At 36.6% G+C, this 18,680-nt stretch overlaps 1 protein-coding gene across 2 annotated transcripts in view; it reads left to right on the plus strand.

Moving 5' to 3' along the window:
• Positions 1–6,461, plus strand: part of Pde1a (phosphodiesterase 1A) — a 232,424-nt gene extending 225,963 nt beyond the window's left edge. The window contains exons 14-15 of one of the 2 annotated variants that reach the window (XR_006148683.1): positions 1,547–2,361; positions 6,449–6,461. The gene's annotated coding sequence lies outside the window, so the exon portion shown is untranslated. Of the gene's footprint in view, positions 1–1,546; positions 4,069–6,448 lie in introns of those variants that run through there. The other variant, XM_042688345.1, reaches the window with a different exon arrangement.
• Positions 6,462–18,680: the final 12,219 nt, after the last annotated feature.

The following is an 18,680-nucleotide window of genomic DNA, read 5'->3' on the forward strand; positions in this document are numbered from 1 at the left end:
TTAGAATATTTTTTAAAAGATTTTTTTATCTTTGATCTTCTGTGGTAAAACTTTAACAGATACATTTTAAATATAAACAAAAATGCATTTACTGAAGCTAATATTTTAATCTTTTAGAGAGAATAAACTCTTGCATACAGGTGGATTATTTCTTTTTCTTTTTCATGCAGAAAATACAACTGTTTCACATTGGTTTCTGTGTTTCATGTAGGAAATATGAATATGTATGCCTGCTGATATATTGGACACAGCATATGATACAAAACGAATACTATATTCACTACTATTTGTAGATATATGCGTTATGGGTTCAATTTCTAAGACTTGCCTTTAGTCTACCAAATTATTAACAGAGAATGATGCCTTAGAATTCTAAATTTTAATACATTAATATTTATGTATATTAAAATTGAAAAACACGATCTTGAGCCTAACAAAGAGGAATAGACAGTTAGAAAGGAGAGGTGTACATGTTCAGTGAAGATGTTTTAACATCTCCTAGAAACAATAACAGGTAAGAAGCAAAACCCAAGTTCTCCACTAGACCTTGATGTTAGGGTAGCTATGAGGACAAGGTAAGATGCTGAGGGTACCAAACTAAGCTTTTTCAGTGTTATCATCACCTTTTCAACTCTGGGCATTAAAGAGTTCAAGTGTGATATGCTTTTGGGATTATTCTTTCTGCAGTATCCCTGACTTACAAGGACACATATATGACTGTAACTATGTAAACATCTTACATGTGTTATCACAGTCTTTCAAACAATTTCTGGGCCAGATGTTTTAATTTCTGTTTTATATATGAAGCTTGGAAAGAAATAAAGCCATAAAGTGGTTCTTCAGCAACTAACACTCATCTCCAATTTATTAATTATAACATAGTCTCATATTTCCTCTTTACATTGTCCATCTAGATTATCCATTTATAATATTTGAAAATCCAGGCATTTCAGAAGTCTTGGGTGCTGGGCATACAGTATAAGCCCTTGAAGTATATTTTAGGAAAAGCAAAGATGTTCACAAATAAATCATTAGAAAACTGAGCAAAATGAAATTAAGCACACTTCTTTCTTAAGGAATATCTAAGCCAGAATAGTCTATACTTAAAGAAATAAAATAATACCACATACAGTAGCGTATTTCTTTTTCTTTTTCTCCTTCCTTCCTTCCTCCCTCCCTCCCTCCCTCCCTCCCTCTCCCTCCCCCCCACCTCTCTCTCCCTCTCATTCGTTATTTTTTATGACAGTCCTAAGTCTTGAACTCGGGGCCTGGGTGCTGTCCCTGAGTTTCTTTTGCTCAAGGTAGCACCATTTGAACCACAGTGCCACTTTCAGCGTTTAGGATCGTTTTGTGGATGTTAGATTCTGACAGACACTCCTGAAGGTGCTGGCTTCAAACCATGAAAATTTCAAGGATGTGAAACAGTGATTACTATGGTCAATTTGTTGTCCCCAAAATATCTTAAACTTGCTCCTGTTACTAACTGGAACGTTGAATCCTCTCCCATCAACCCCGGTCCCTTCTCTGATGCTTCTTTTCATTTCAGGATAATGAAAGCGGCATGGCAAACACGGAAACCCTGGACTTTCCACAAAAACTCTATTCTTCTCTTTCAAACATACAATTGGCTCAGGCCATTTCAAGGAATAAGGACATAAATTTGAAGTTAGTAACTGGCCAAATACGTTCTCTCAAGTTGTGATTGGAGTTTTTGGCCAGCACTTCTACTATTGTTTTTTCCTCCATAATTTGGCCTTCTTCTACCATGCCAGATAAATCTTGAAGACACAAGTTGGAAGTTACAAAGTTTTCACCACTTTTAACCCATCATAGTGACTGTACAATACATGTACAGATGGAACAGTTTAAAATATACTTCTGGTACTGTCCTATACGGAATGCTGTAACTATTAAATTTCTGAGGTCTTCAGTAAAAGAACAACAGAAAAAATAAGAAAAAGAATAGTTTTTTTTCCAAGATGAGGAAACAGGCTATTAAAAGTATCTTTATTTTGAATTCATGGGAACAAAATAAGAGTTGCGGCTGCTCCGTTGCTGTTTTTAACATCTCAAGGCAAGAGAGATGCATCATAGCTGTGGCCCAGTGAATTAATGGACATCTCATTGTAATTCTCAAGCTGGGAAGCAGTCCTGCAATCTTCATCTGTGACCTTCTCCTGCGACCAGCAGATCACCCTGTGTCTGTCCTGGGCTTTCAGCACCTACATGATTATGGTCACAGCACAAGCCACATAATCATCAGTCCACCATTACAAGGAGCATTAGCCATTTTTGAAGACAGAGACAAAGGGAGAATGGAATTTTCTTTCTGGGGTGCTGATCCCATTTCGATGCAAAAAAGTTATATTTCATAGGACAGGGCATAAAAATGAGAAGTATATGTGTATGTGTGCTTATGTGTTGTGTGCGTGTGTGCATGAGCAAAACTGTTTGTGGAAATGGAAGCCAATACTTTCCTGTCTAGAGAATTATTATTTGTGTGAGTTTTTAATTTTACTAACAGAACAAAACTCCAGTCTCAGAGGGCCTGCTTCCTTGTCCCTTTTGCTGAGCATGTGCTAAATCTTTCCCTTGCCCAGACTGAGTAACTACCCGTACTTCTTTAAGTAACAAGATAAATCAAGTACAATTGGTGTGGTAGGTTTTCAATGTAAAATAAAATAATTCTGAGAGTAAGTACATTTGTTCTCATCAAAGGTAGGCCTTGCTTGGGTAGGGCAAACAGAGACCAGCCATCAGTTCAATGATATAAAGAAGGAAGCAGCCCCAACCGACCCTAATGAGTTGCCTCTTATACTGCCTTCCTTCCCAGGTCCCATGATGCTAAGCAATATTTTAGAGACAGATAAAACCAGAAGCTTTTAAGACTGAGTGGTGAGATTCTTTTCATGTGTAAGCCATATTCAGGTATGCATATTCAAGTATGCATCATTGTAATTTAAGATACATTTTGTGTGTACACTAAATAAACTGCTTTTAAATGTTCTGTGAATAAAATCCTTAGCTTTAGTTGCATCTGAATCTTGTGCAGAGCACAGCTAAGTCATTGAATTGTATCATAGACATAACAACACAATTGATATTTTAAATGTAAGCAGTAAAGATGGATCTATTAAAATGTGGTGGGGAAAATTTATAGAAATATATTACATGGTGACTTTTCTGCCCTTTAAAACAGACTTTTTATTTCTATATTAATGGAGAAACTGTAACTATTGCTTTTGGTGTCTTTTTAAAGACCAAGCTATTGGACACCTAGAAAAATGTTCTGTATTTAAAACAGAGTGTATCTTGGAAGTCAGATTCCTTTTGTTGCTGTTTGAGCCAGTGGTCTTTCTGTGACTGTACACACTCCTGAGAGGAATAAATTGAAACACGGCTTCTCAAATGGCATAGAAACACAATCACTTTGTTGTTATGTATATTTTATGATCTCTGTACTTTGTTATAAAAATATAGAGGAATACACAAATTCATAAATTCCTACTTTGGGGCTTTAGTCTAATTTTCTGGTTCTGTGACTCAGAGTGCAATAACTGAACTTGTGGGAGTGGGGAAAAGACCTTACTTCCTCAGTTGTCACTCAGCTTGACACATAGATTATGTTCCTGATACTCTTCTCTTTTCTGTCTTCCACATTCCTTATCTTCTTTTTTCTTCTTCCTCCACATTCTATCTTTCCTTTTCTCTGTAAAAGACAGCTATTCTTGGTGTTTATTAGCAAGAAGTCATACTAAAGTTTGCCTGTGCCCATGGCTTCAGCGGACACAAACATTGAGTTGTTCTGAAAAGACAGCTGCAGGCTTTGGTTTGCTTTCCTTAAGAATCCTGCTTCGCAATTCCACCCACAGCTACTGCATATATCTGTATCTCTCTCTCTCTATGTATATATTGCCCTTTCCTTTAACTAGAACTTCTTTTATTTAATTTTTAACATGATTACAATTCTTGTGTTTTTATTACGCTGTAATTTTCTTATGCTGTAATTCTCAGTATTTCCTATTATATATGATTGCTAAATAAATCATTTGATGGAAAATATCATGGCTTATTTGGTATTTGGTATCATCTGTTTTGGTAGGATGTTGGGAAGTTGGAGAAAAAGTGGGGAAAGAATAGAAATAAATCAAATGAAAAATTGATAAGAATTTTGTCAGAAGGTAATTTTACTGTATTAAAGAAATGTACCTTACATATTTACTATTATACTCTTTTCTTGCCTGAAAAGATGATGTAAGTGAGTATGGAAATTTGAAATTTTTCTTCTAGCAATTTCAAGTCCATTTTTACATAAGAACAAGGAATAAGAGACTACATTTTCCTATTCCTTTTCAATCCATTCGTCTGTCCCCGCTCTTCTTTACCTCCCTGACCCTTGACAAAAATGCTTCAGCTTCCTAGTATTCATTTGGTTAAATTGTTAGTTGTTCAGAGGAATTAGACTGCTGAACTCCTTTCCTGTGTCTATTACCTTTACTGAATGCAAACTCAGTGTTCGATTTTCCTCCAGGCAAAACCAGACCCGATGCCCTGAAAAAATGACAGTGTTGCCCCTTGTTCACTTGTTTTCTGAAAAAAATTTTAAGCTAATGATGAAAAACCAGTAACATATGTCAAACTTCTGGAGGATAAATAATAGCAGTTTCTCAATAATGAAATAAATGGAGTGGAGCTATAAAAATCAGGAAGAAAAGTTTAGAGTTGTGAAGTCATAGCTAGTAAACATATGATGAGCCAGAATCTGTTTTTATTTTTTTTACATCAGGAATTTCCCACGAACATTATTCTCTGAATCAGCTATCATTAAAAAATATATACATAAAGAACTTCTCCAAAAGAAAAAATAAATTATTCTTTTTCCCCCCAAAAGTTTTTGGCTTTGAATATTGAAAGAATTTTCTAATTTTCTCCTTCATGCTTATTTGGCAAGCTATTTATTTTATCAGTTTTAACTTACTAAGTAGAGAATGAAGTCCGTTCATTTTCTAATGTACTTACCCAGAAAGATACTAAGTTATATTAGAGCCCATTTTTTAAAATCAGAACAGAGCTGGAGAGCCTTTATTAATTTCAAGCTAATCAGACTATAGAGTAACAAAATAATCACAAATTAAAAAGAGACATTTCATGATAAAAATTAATAATATGTATACATACATATGCAAGAAGATGTAAAAGGCTTTAATTCACATGTGCCCAGTAAACTACCAAATGTGTGAGAAAAATATGACAGAACTACAAAAGATTGATTCCTTATAATACCTAAACATTTCAACATCCCAGTTAGTAACTGAAAGAGCCAGCTCTTTCAGCAGGTAGAAGAAAAATGAAGGGAAGAGATGGTACGGGAAAGACAAAGGATGAAGTAACAATGCTCCATAGGAAATTCACTCATTACCTTACTCATGTAACTGTAACCCCTCTGTACAGTATCTTTACAATAAAAATATTAAAAAAAGAAAATGAGTGAAGACACATTTAGACTGAAGAAAACCACCAATTAACTGAATACATTGAATATTTGCAGAGTATTTTATAAAATAATAGCAGACACAAATCATCATCAAGCTCAGCAGAACCATTACTGTAGATCATTTCTCCACTAGAAACCACATTTTAACAAGTTAAAAAAATAGAAATCAGGGCTGGGAAGATGGCTAAGTAGTAGATTGCTTGCTTTCTATGCATGAGGCCCTGGGTTTTATTCCTCAGCACCACATAAGCAGAAAAAGCCGGAAGTGGCACTGCAGCTCAAGTGGTAGAGTGCTAGCCTTGAGCTGAAGAGCTGAGGGACAGCGCCCAGGCCCTGAGTTCAGGCCCCACAACAGACATACACACAAAATAAATCAAATCAAATATGCTCTCAAATAACTGTGGAATAAAACTAGATATTAATTACAGAAAGTGGAGCAGAAAGTCCCCAAGTATTTGGAGATCCAAAAAATAGGGTTGTTATTTTTCATTTTCATTTAAAAAATAGTATTAGCATAGAGGAATTGTACAAAGGAGTATCAATGGGATATTTACAACATGAATATAATAGACATTGATCAAATATATATAATAGACATTGATTTAAAATATTATTCTTTATTGACATAAATGTATGTCACATATATGTCATATATCCCATGCATGGCACATATATGTTGCATAGGACACATCTTGTTCATATGTCATACATACCACATGTGTCACATGAGCATCATATATCACACATGTCATATAAATGCCACACATGACATGACATATGTCATGTGTGCCATATATGTCATATGTGTCATCTATTGTAATATACTAACATGCATTCATACATTGACATATATGTATTGGTCTACGTACTTTAATGACATATATATTCTGTGTATATATTTTCTCTCTATATATTGTGCTGTGTATAATACTTTATAATATTCTCTCTGAATAGAAAATATATATTACTGCATTATATATAATATTCTTCTATTGGATTTATTATTTATCACCATCTTTTATTTTTCACCCTTCCTATTGGCCCTCCAACATTTCTCCATTTATTTCTTAATTTTAATTTAATGTTATTTTGTTATAAAGATGATGTATAGAAGAGTTACAGTTACATAAGTAAAGTAATAAACAGGTTTCTTTTTTTTTTTTTTTTTTTGCCAGTCCTGGGCTTGAACTCAGGGCCTAGGCTTTATCCTGAGCCTCTCTACTACTTGAGCCAGAGTACCACTTCCAGCTTCTCTGTTATGTGGTATGAGGAATCGAATCAAGCATGTTAGGCAGGCACTCTACTACTGAGCCACATTCCCAGCCTTAAGTACATTTCTTAAATCAGCCCTTAAATAAGTACATATTTTAAATCAGCCCTAAGTACATTGTTACCCCTCCCTCATTTTCCTCCCATTTTCCCTCTCCCCCAACCACCCCCGCCCCAGGTTGTAGAGATCATTTCCAACTTAGCGTTTTGTCAGTATCACTGCTGAATTGGTTCATCATTTGTCCTTTGCTTCACCATTTTGTTATTCCCTTTCCCTTCCCCAAATCAGATAAACATAAATACAAGACACAGGGTAACAGAATCAACATAGTGACTACAATGATATCCCAAAGGGTAAAAGAAAAAAAAAAGAAAGAAAAATCTTCATACAGTACATTAAAGAACAACAACAATTAAAAATCCTCTTGTTTCCAAATCTTGGAGTTCATTTCAAGTAGCATCATTTTCTATGGTTATACAAACATGGCTAGTGAGCTATTGTGATTCTCTGCTAGGACTGTCCTATAGGTGTACTAATTGTTACAAATGAGGGAAACCATGGAGCCTATGTTTCTTTGGGTCTGGCTTACTTAATATGATTTTTTTCCATTTCCTTAAAAATGGGGTGATGTTATTCTTTCTAATGGAAGCATAGAATTCTATTTTGTGTGTGTATACGTATATATGTGTATATATATATATATATATATGATATATATCATATTTTTTTGATCCATTCTTCTACTGAGGGGTATCTGAGTTGATTCCATATCTTAGCTATAGTAAATATGGTGCCCTGAATATAGTTGTGCTGGTAGCTTTAGTGTGGTCTTGTTTGTGATCATTTGGGTAAATGCCCAGGAGTGGGATTACTAGATCGTAGGGGAGTTATAATTTTAGTCTTTTGAGGAACCTCCATATTGCTTTCTAGAGTGATTGAACCTGTTTACACTCCCACCAACAGTGTAGTAGTTTTCCCTTTTGGCCATATCCCCACTAGCATCCATTATTATTTGTTCTCTTGATAATGGCCATTCTAACTAGGGTGAAGTAGAATCTCAATGTTGTTTTGATTTACACTTCTTTTATGGCCAGAGATGTTGAACATCTTTTGGCCATTCTTATTTCCTCTCTACAGAAGTCTTTTTAATTCTTTAGCCTACTTATTAATGGGGGGGGTTGTGTCTTTAAGCATTTTTTGGGGGGGGTTAATTTTTTTAGCTCTAGGTATATTTTTGATATAAGGCCCGTGTCTATTTATAGCTAATAAAGCTCTTTTCCCAGTCTATGGGCTTTCTATTTATCTTGCTAGCATTTGCCATGCAGAAGCTCTGCAGCTTAATTTGATCCCATTTATCCAGACTTTCTTTTATTTGTTGTGTTTCGGGATCTTTAGTTAAGAAGTTTTGACCTGTGCCAAGGAGCCTTAGCATAGCCCCTTTTCTTCCTGTAGTATTTCCAAGTGTATCTGCTCTTAACACAAGGTCTTTGATCCATTTGGAGTTGATTCTGGTGCAGTGTTATATATAAGGATCTAATGTTAGTTTTCTACATGTATATAGCCAATCCTGCCAGCACCATTTACTGAAGAGGCTGTCTTTCTTCCATCTGACAGTTCTGACTCCCTTATTAAAGATTAGGTGGCCGTAGGTCTGTGGGACCATGTCTGGGTTTTCAATTCCATTCCATTGGTCCTGAGTCCTGTTCATGTGCCAGTATGAAGGTATTTTTATAACTATAACTTTATAATAGAGTTTGAAATATGGTATTGATATTCCTCCAGCACTGTTCTTCCTGCTAAAGATTGTTTTTGCTATTTAGGGTCCTCTATTATCGCACATGAATTTTTGGATTGCTTCTTCTATTTCATTAAAGAATTTTGTTGGGATATTGATGGTAATACATTGAATTTGTAGATTGCTTTGGGCAGTATTGTCATTTTCATGATGCTAATTCTCCCTATCCAGGAGCAGAAGAGGTTTATCCACTTCCTTAAATCTGCTTTAATTTCCTTTTTTTAGTTTATTAAAGTTTTCATCATAGAGATCCTTTACCTCTTTGATTACATTTATTCCTAGGTATTTTATTTTTTTAAGGCTATTACAAATGAAGTTGCTTTTCTGATTTCAGACTCACTCTTCTCATTGTTGGCATACAGAAAAACTACTGATTTTTGTGGGTTAATTTTATACCCTGCTACTTTGCCAAAGTGTTGGATCAGCTAAAGTAATCCCATAGATTTGTGGGCTTCTTAAAATACAGGACATGTCATCTGCAAAGAAGGAGAGTTTTATTTCTTCTTTCCCTATTTGGATCCCTTTTATGTTTGTCTCTCGCCTTATTGCTCTGGCTAGGAAATTCAATCCAATAATGAAAAGGAGTGGAGAGAGCAGGGATCCTTGTCTCATTCCTGATTGTAGAGGAAATGATTTTAACTTTTTACCATTAAGTACAATGCTGGCTGTAGGTTTGTTATATACAGCCTTTATTATACTGAGGAATGATTCATGGATTTCTAGTTTCTCTAGAGCGTTCATCATCTACTACTGCATAGGAGTTTGGACTAACCAGACCCTCACTCCTGTTAAAAATTAATCAGGTTGTAATTGAGATCATCCCTAAATCACCTTGGGGGACCTATAAGGTCAGAGAACCTGTGTTACCTCATCCAACTATGACCTAAAGAAATATCCCTATGCAGATACTTGCTATGCTACCCTGCATATATCGAGTAACAAATCAAAGACATTATTATCGAGCTCCAGAGACTACTTGGTTGGTATTCACGAATGGGTTAACTGTGTGGCCTCTGATTTGCTAGAAAGTCAAAAAGGGGGAGCTCTCTGTGTATTGGTCTAAGCCATTCCTCAAGTATACATATACAGTGGGGAAAGAAGGATGAACCATTTTAATCTAGATGCAGGACTTGTCACAACTCAAAGGGGCGTCCAAGTCCTCTCCCCTTTTGGTGGGAGTAGGGATTGCTGGGTCAGCTGCTGTTGGGACTTCTGCAGTAGTCATAGGAGACAAAAACTTCAAAGAACTAAGTGCTTAAATCAATATGGATTTAGGACATTAAAAAAATTTCCTTTCCCAACTAAAGAGCCAAGCAGATTCTTTAGCTGAGGTGATCCTTCAGAACTGCCCAGGACTGGACCTTACCTTCATAAAACAAGGCAGTTTCTGCATGGCCCTAGAGGAGACTTGTTGCTTTTATGCTAAGCAGTCAGGAATTATTAGAGAAAGCCTTGCCCTAGTTAAAAATAGCTTGAAGGGGAAAAAAAGACATAAATCTGACAATTGGTATCAGTCCTTGTTTACCTGGCTTACGACCTTAATCACGGACATAACAGATCCTTTAGGCCTCTTGCTCCTAGCTTTAACAGTAGGGCCATGTTTGAATAACTGCCTTATGAATTATGTTAGATAAAGAGTAAATGCAGTAAAACCTAATTGTCATAAGAAGTTACTATAGCTGCTCTTGCTGAGGGCAGCTAGGCTTTGGAAAACAGAAAGTAATGAGGTCGCCCTTTTGATCATCTGTTGAATGTTGTTTTGGGGGGCTGGGAATGTGGCTCAGTGGTAGAGCGCTTGCCTTGCATGCATGAGGCCCTGGGTTCGATTCCGCAGCACCACATAAGCAAAAAGAAAAAAGCCAGAAGTGGCACTGTGGCTCAAGTGGTAGAGCGCTAGCCTTGAGCTGAAGAGCTGAGGGATAGTGCCCAGGCCCAGAGTTCAGGCCTTACAACTGGACCCCTCCCCCCCCCAAAAAGAATGTTGTTTTGGGTCTGGGGTACTTGTTTAGTTGTGACTGTGGAAACATCTGTCTATCCCTTGGCACCCAGCTAGTGAAAGTAGACCTGCTTAGTTTCTGATACTCAGTGTGAGGCTGTTCGGAGACTGAGCTCAGGGATTTTTTTTTTGCAAAAGTGGCTTGAGGCCTAAATACCATCCAAGCAGATCTGCTGTCTACCCTTCACCCATCCAAGTCAAATTGCAAAGAAAGGACAGATCCTTTGGTGGTAGGAGCCTTCCTTTGCACTTACACTTGGAAATCAGAGATGGTGGGCTAGGAATGAGGTACAACCATGTCTTGAATTAAAAAAAAAAAGAAGTATCCCAACTTCCCGGAGCTGGGGGGGCTTGAACTCATGATCAGCAAAAGGAGTCACCAACACTTAGTCAATTGGGCTAAGAATCTTTATTAGTTGTGGCCACTAATCTCCACTATTGAGACAGTGAAGACCAGCCCCATTCTCAACTAGCTCACGAATATGACAACAAAAACCACAGAGGTCATTTACTTGTGTCAGTAGTAATTGAGCAATCAGCAAGGAAGCAATTTAGAAAAGCAGAATTTTCAATCTAGCAGTTAGTGATCATAAATGGCGATTACAATTTCAGTGATCAAGGCAAAGTTCTCATCCTTGATCTACAAGTTTTTCCTTTTAATGACCAACCTGGAGATTTTCAGTTTTGCTTATTTTTATTAATCAATAAAAGCTAACTTCAAAGGGTCAAAAAAAAAAGAGAAGTTACTATAATCCCTTGGCCTACTATAAGTCCAAGATTTGACTCACATAGAACTAGTGGGGAATGTAATAAGGCCTATAAAATTTCACCATCTTAGAGTTTACTTTTAGCGTCTATAACTCCATTTTTTTGTGAATCCATCTTAGAGTTCTTACCACCTGTGAGACTAGTTACTCATAGTTTGACCTTAAAAAATGGATGTAGCTTCTGTTTCTTTCTGTTTCAAGATAGCAACCGTAGCAATAGGTTATGGAAATGATTATAGTAATGAGTTATAGAAATGATAATAGTAGTGGTCATAGAAATGCCATGGTAACTACCCCACTTAGGATTGCTTACAGCATTGTTTTAGCCCACTCATAATTGCTTGGAATATTGTTTTAGCATCTGTAACTTTACACTTGGCTGGCAGGAAAGAAGCATTAGTTACTGTCCTTCCGCGAGCAAATAAAAGGGGGAGGGGGCTTTCTGCCTTAAAACGGACCCTGAGACCAGACGGGGCATTGCACCTTTTGAGCACTGTGACTGTCCAGTGTAATCCCGGCCGGTTATAAAGACTTTCTTTTGGTTGTACTCTTTGTCTACGTGGTCTTCCCTGGTGGTCTCTCCCTTCTACAGAGTGAGGATTTGTGTGTGTGTGTGTGTGTGTGTGTGTGTGGTTGCGGGGGGGTGGGGGGGGGGTGGGGAGGATAGGGGTACTCACGCTTTCCCTTGGTTTTTCGGACTATCCGAGATCTTCAGGATGTGGATTTCCACTTTTAGTAATCCAGTTCGCGCTGAAGGTGAGTCAAAAGCTGTCTTTTGACTCTGTCTCTGGCGCCTTTGTTCTTGCTCTGTCTGTCCAGGCCACCGCTGGCACTGGCGTGTGCTCAGATCTGTCTTCTTAAGCAGGCTGCCTCCAAGCAGAGTCTCTACTATTACGGCACCAGGTGCGATTCTCTAGCTGTGGACTTTTTGCTGGAATGTGAAAACTGGTTTCTTGGAGAGAGCTCAGTTAGACTCCTGCTGCACCTCCACCATCTTCCTCTATTCTCTCCTAGAGTTCGTTTTTAAAAACCCATTTTCTCAAAAATATTAGTAACACTTATAAAGTAATGAAAAAAAAAAACCAGTTAATTTAGAAATAAAACTTTTTGCAGATTAGATGTGAATTTTGCTTTGTGTGTGAGAGTGTATGAGTAATATATGTGGGCATGCATGTGTGTACATGTATGAGCATTTACACATAGACATGAGTATATGTGTGTCATGTGTATGTTCATATTTGTGTGTATTTATATGCCGTGCCTCTATGCTGTGTGCCTGTGTGTGCACGTGCATGTTTGTCTGTGCACAAAACTTGGTGGTTTCCAATGAACTGAAGTTAGAGATTTCAAATTTCCAAACTCCTTGTTTTCTAACTCCTATTCCAACTAATTAAAATTACTCTTTTCCTCTGACAGAATCAAATGACAACTATAGCACATTCTTCTGATAGTAGTTTTTATATTGGTCTCTGATTTACAACATTGATCTAATCTCTTCATTTTACACTAATTCCAATACTTGGATGATTGGATTGCTTCATCAATTGAACTAGCATACCTCATTTATCTGAAAATTCAATTAAACATTCCATGAAGAAAAGGATTTATGTCTTCCTAATTGCTTCTCCTACAGATGAACACACCTTGCATGCAATATATCCTAACTTTGATTGAATTTCATTTCACACGTATATACATATGTATACATACATATATGTGTGTGTATCTCTCTATATATCTCAAGTACATACAAGAGTCTGCTAAGCACTAAGTTCCTATCAACCTAGCTAAGTTCATATCAATCCTAACAGGTGAATATTATTGTATTTATTTTACAAAAAAGGAAAACAGAAATGTGAAGCAAGGTATTTAAGGTTTTCACTTCGGAAAGATCCCAACTTTTTCTGTAAAGTGTAGAGAATGAGTCTTAGACTTTGCAACTCATACCATAACACACTTCTCCTGCTCTTCCTTTTGCCTCCTACTTTTCTTTTAATTTCTATTCCTTTTTATAATCCCTTAAAATGGTAAAAACTCATTCAGGTGAGGGAGCGCTCACAAAAAACAGGACATGGTAAAGTTGGGTCATTGTCCCACTGCAGAGAGAGCCTCTGCTTCAGGTCATAGAGCCTATATCCTCAGGAAGAAGAATGAGGCTGCTGGTCCTCCCACACTCATAACCTGCCTTTCCTGGCCTCCCTGAGCACAGGAAAGGTAAATCTCTTCAGCACACCCCTTACTCTACATCCTACGGAAACTGCTGGATTTGAAGCTAAGGAATTACCCATCTTTCTAGGTTCTAGGTGTTTTGTGAATATTGTTGAATAAATGAATTGCATAAATGAAGGGGCACATTTGCTCTCATTTTTCCTGATTGATAATAATATATAATATATCTTATATTTTATTACCAATGAATCAATCAAAATGAGACTCCCTTTTGAAGTACTTTAGGTCTATAGAACCTGAAAGGCCATTCATGCTTTTCTCAGGGCAGATAAATAAGGAGTACATTATTTTTTAATTAATTCTTAATAGCAACTGAAAGCCAACCTGAAGAGTATCAGAGAAACATTAAGGTTTCTCCACATTGCTCTTATTTATATGTTGGGAGAAATAGGTCTGCTGCTACAGATGTAGATAGAATCCCATCAACCTTCCCAAGAAGGAAAGATCACATTTCCTAGGTGATTTCCTATACAGCCTGGTTTATAAAAGAGACTTGGAACAAGAACACTTTGTTAGTTTTTGGTAGTTGATAGTATTTATCTTTAATATTTCCTCACTTCTAACCATAAAAATAATATTGAAAAATATTTAAAACTTTGAGAACATTATTGACTCTCGATGAATATAAGTTAACATTATTTTGTTAATGTATTATTTTGTTAATAATAACATTATTTTGTTAATAAACAAATATGCTGCTCTTTCTTGCTGAATTTTATGCAGCAAGAAACACCTCAGCTACGAATAGAATTTGGTCCTCTGTTCAATTTTGAACGTTCTTGGTTACTAGTTCTGCACCTGGGGCAAGCCTTTATTTTCTCTATGAAATTGAGGTGATTGGAAGGATTAAATTAAATGGACTATGTAAGGTTGCAGAGTATTTTGACATGTAGGGGATGAAAACAAAGTGATATGAACTATATAAAAGAAAGAATCATCCAGAAGCTGTATTCCTTTCTTTGGTATTCACAAGGTTAAAAATGGAGCATGCTTTAACTCAGCAGCAATATTCAAAGCGTCCACATGATGGTGAAGTTGATCCATACAGAGAAGACCAGCTTTTCCACAGAAAGAATAGCTCTTCAGCACTCCCATTCTCACTTGGGAAAGGAGGCACTTTTGATAAGAGACATACATGTAGAGCTGGGGGATCTAGAGAGATGGAGAATGGTATACCATTGATGTGTGTGTGTGTGTGTGTGTGTGTGTGTGTGTGTGTGTAAATAAGCAGGCAATGAAATGGATATAATGACTGATCCATTCATATGGCATGTGGACAATCTATTTTAGGGAGATCATTTTAATGTAAATATTGAAGTAAAATTATTCACCTAAAGATAAAATAGCAATAAATTGTAAACTCCCTTAGTGGCTTGTTAAAACATATTATCATCCAGACATACAGAGAATCAACAATAGCAGTTTTTCTAAAAAGAAAATTTCTCTCTCTCTCTCTCTCTCTTCAGGAAAATCTCTCCCCAAACTGTTCAGACTCTTCATTAACAAAGCATAAAAGCTTTCTTTGGCAGGAACAAAAAGGTAGAGAGCCTTTCATAATCTGGACACAACGATGTGAGAGGAGAGGACACAGCCACCAGGATGAGGAGTCAGATGAAACTGAGGAGAGCTAGACAACATTGGAATCTTCAAGCCCAGCAGAGAGAAACGACTGCTAGAAATAGCCAGCTATGCCACAGAGGTGATCATATGGATCTCGTGGCTTGGCCACAGTGGGCAGGAATCTATTTAGAGCTAGTGGTGTGGCCAGAGATGGGAGAGAGAGGTCAGAGCAGGAAGAAGCCAGAGTAGTCAGAGGGAAGACGCCAGCTGGCTTTTCCTCTCCTTCTGCCCATGCCCTCCATTTACTCCAATGGCCTCTTCTCAACACTGAGGATAAGAAAACAACTTTGAGAAGGATTATGAAGCTTTTACTTATTTAATAAAAGTGTGCTGAATAGCAAACAGGTTAAGTTTCTTCTCTTTGTTGGACAGTTTCTTTTGTATTTTAGTGCTTTAAAATACTTCATGTGGGGGCTGGGAAGGTGGCTCAGTGGTAGAGCGCTTGCCTTGCATGCCTGAGGCCCTGGGTTCGATTCCACAGCACCACATAAGCAAAAAGAAAGAAGCCGGAAGTGGTGCTGTGGCTCAAGTGGTAGAATGTTAGCCTTGAGCTGAAGAGCTGAGGGACAGTGCCCAGGCCCAGAGTTCAGGCCCCACGACCGGACACCCCCCCAAAAAAATACTTCATGTGAACATTATACATATATTCATTAATTCATATATATAGTATACACACACACACACACATATATAATTTGTAAGGAAATGGAAAGACTTGGAAAAAATCATATTAAGTGAAGTAAGCCAGACCCAAAGAAACATAGACTCAATGGTTACCTTCATTTAGAATAATTAGAATATGTCTAGGATAGTTCTAGAAGAGGATCACAATAACTCAATAGCTATGTACATATGACATGTTACATATGTACATATATAAGATGATGCTAAGAGAAATGAACTCCAAGATATGGAAACAATAGGTTTTTTTGTTGATGTTTTTAATGAACTATGTGAAGTTATTTTTTCTTTATGGTTTATCCCTTATTGTTACTGTTTTTCATCTTGATACACTGTATATTGTATATATGTTTATCTGAATTAGGGAAGGGAAGGGGAACAACAAAATGGTGAGACAAAGGATAAAGGGTGAACCAAAGCAGCAGTGATACAAGACAATACGTTGGATATTTACAGCTTGGGGAGAATTGGGGGCAAAGGGAAAGTGGGAGAAAAACAAGGGAGAGGATAATAATGTTCAACTTGCATATACAACTGTGCATCACCTTGACAAAAATTAAATTAAAAAATTACATATCCTTTGCACACACCTTCCTTAATAGAAAAAAAATTCTTCTTTATACAATGAAAGAACAAGGAGATTATTAACTGGTTGCTGGTAGCTCATATATATGTAATATTAGCTACTCAAAAGGATGAAATCTGAGGAACAAAGTTCAATGATAGTCCAGGCAGGAAAGCCCATGAGACTCTTATCTCCAGGTACTCACCAAAAAGCTGTAATTAGACCCACTCTAGAGTCACTAGAATGGTAGAGCCTTGAACAACCAAAACCAAAACCAAAACCAAACATTCCCTCATTGACAGGCCCTGAGTTCAGTTCCAGGACTGACACACACAAATTTATTATCATCATGATATGGTAGCAGTACTGGGGCTTGAACTGACAGGGTCTTGCGCTCTGACTTGGCTTTTTACTCATGGCTGGAACTTTGCCATATGTTCCATACCTCCACTTTTGCTTTTGACTGATTAATTGGAGATAGGTGTCTCATAGACATTTCTGCCTGAGGATCATGGTTCCAAGCCAGCAACTGGAACCATGATTCTCAGACTAGAGCAGCCAAAGTAGCTAGGATTACAAGTGTTAGCTATCAGCACCCAATGAAAAACGTTACTATTTTTACATTAATTTAAATATCAACCAATTCCAATGAGTACTTAGTTTGTAAATTCTATACTAACAATGAACATTTGTAGCTTAAGCATTGCATCGTATAAATAATTTAGGATATAGTAATATGATCCCTATTTTAGTCATTATTGACGGCAAGGTTTTAGAATGAGTGTTTTCAAAAGCAAATAAAGTACTCATAAATGTTGAAAACACTTGACAAAGGAAACAACAAGTAATAAATTCAAAACAAGCTAGCTCTGTCTCATTAGGGAGAGAAAGAAAAGAATAGCAATATGCTAATGGAATTAGTATGTTATACTATCAATCACAGCCCCAGAACTTTCCCTGCAGGGAAAATATAAGGGGAACCTGTTTATCTGATGCAGTGCCTTGAAAAATGTTCCTTCAAGCAATAAAGAAAGAATTTCAAGGACTGTTAAAGACATGTGCACCTGACTTTGAGCTATTTCCTTTTAACTTCTTATTGTTTCATTGCTTAGACTTCTTACAAATCCATGTTATAGTTGCTGCTTTTGAGAGAGATGATAGTTTGAAATGAATTAGACTTGTTTCTCTGTTAGCTTAAGGATAGCAACAAGTAGACTTCTCTCTGTGGTCCCTTAATTGAATAGCATGTTTAAGGCATATCTTTATATAACCCACAATGATATGTTTAGATATAGGGTTATTACTCTGATTTTATATTATGGTTACTTCTTTGGCAATCCTAAGTCTGGAATTAGTAAGTGCAAATGATTGCTCCTCAAATCCTGAGGCTAGGAGAGGAAAGAATAATAAGAAAAAGAATAATAACATAATAAGTAATAATTAATGCAGCAATTTGCAAAATTATTCTCATTTTTTATTTTTAAGAAAGCAAGCAAGAAATAAACTTAAGAATATTGTCAAGAATTGGTGGCTTGTTCTGTAAGACTGTCATACTGAGAAATACCCTCACTCATTTAGATATTGTGGATTACTTCTTAAAATAATAATATGAAAATAGAAAATACTTGAAAAGGAAATGGCAAATAACTCAAAGAGTTTCAGATATACTTCTTTCATGTTTCCCAGGACATCCTAGTTGGAAATTAATGCTCAAGAATCCAACTACAACTATATTCTTCTTTCTACCCCACCTTTAGCAAGATTATCTTTCTGTGTTTTCTGTGTGAGACTCAGGCAGAGTTCTAATTCACTGCAGAATACAATATAGGAATCATAGAATCTACACTTCCGAGGGAGCATGAACTTCTCTAACCTAAAAACTATCACATCACAAACACAGTAGTAGCTAGTAGAAGGGTTTACTGAATTATGGGTCCATTTAATATCATTTTTTTCTTCGAATTCTAGTTCCTTTATCTGTAAAATGAATCTTACCTCATACATACTAAAAGTGATTATTAACTGAATCACATAAGTGAAACTACTAATTGTAAATGACTGAACAAATAGCACACCAGCAACAATAATACCAGCATTTACATTTTTATAACTCTGATGATAAAATCAGTCCTTGGCAAGAAGACTACCAATAGGGATCTGAGGAGCAAAATTAAATCCAGACCAATGGAATTTGAAAAAGAAACAAATGAATAAATAAACACAGTGGAATTTGAAAAAGAAACAAAGGAATTGTATTTGAAAG

Source organism: Dipodomys spectabilis, unplaced genomic scaffold, assembly GCF_019054845.1.
Source record: "Dipodomys spectabilis isolate Male_0828 unplaced genomic scaffold, ASM1905484v1 ptg000115l, whole genome shotgun sequence".
Taxonomy (NCBI): Eukaryota; Metazoa; Chordata; class Mammalia; order Rodentia; family Heteromyidae; genus Dipodomys; species Dipodomys spectabilis.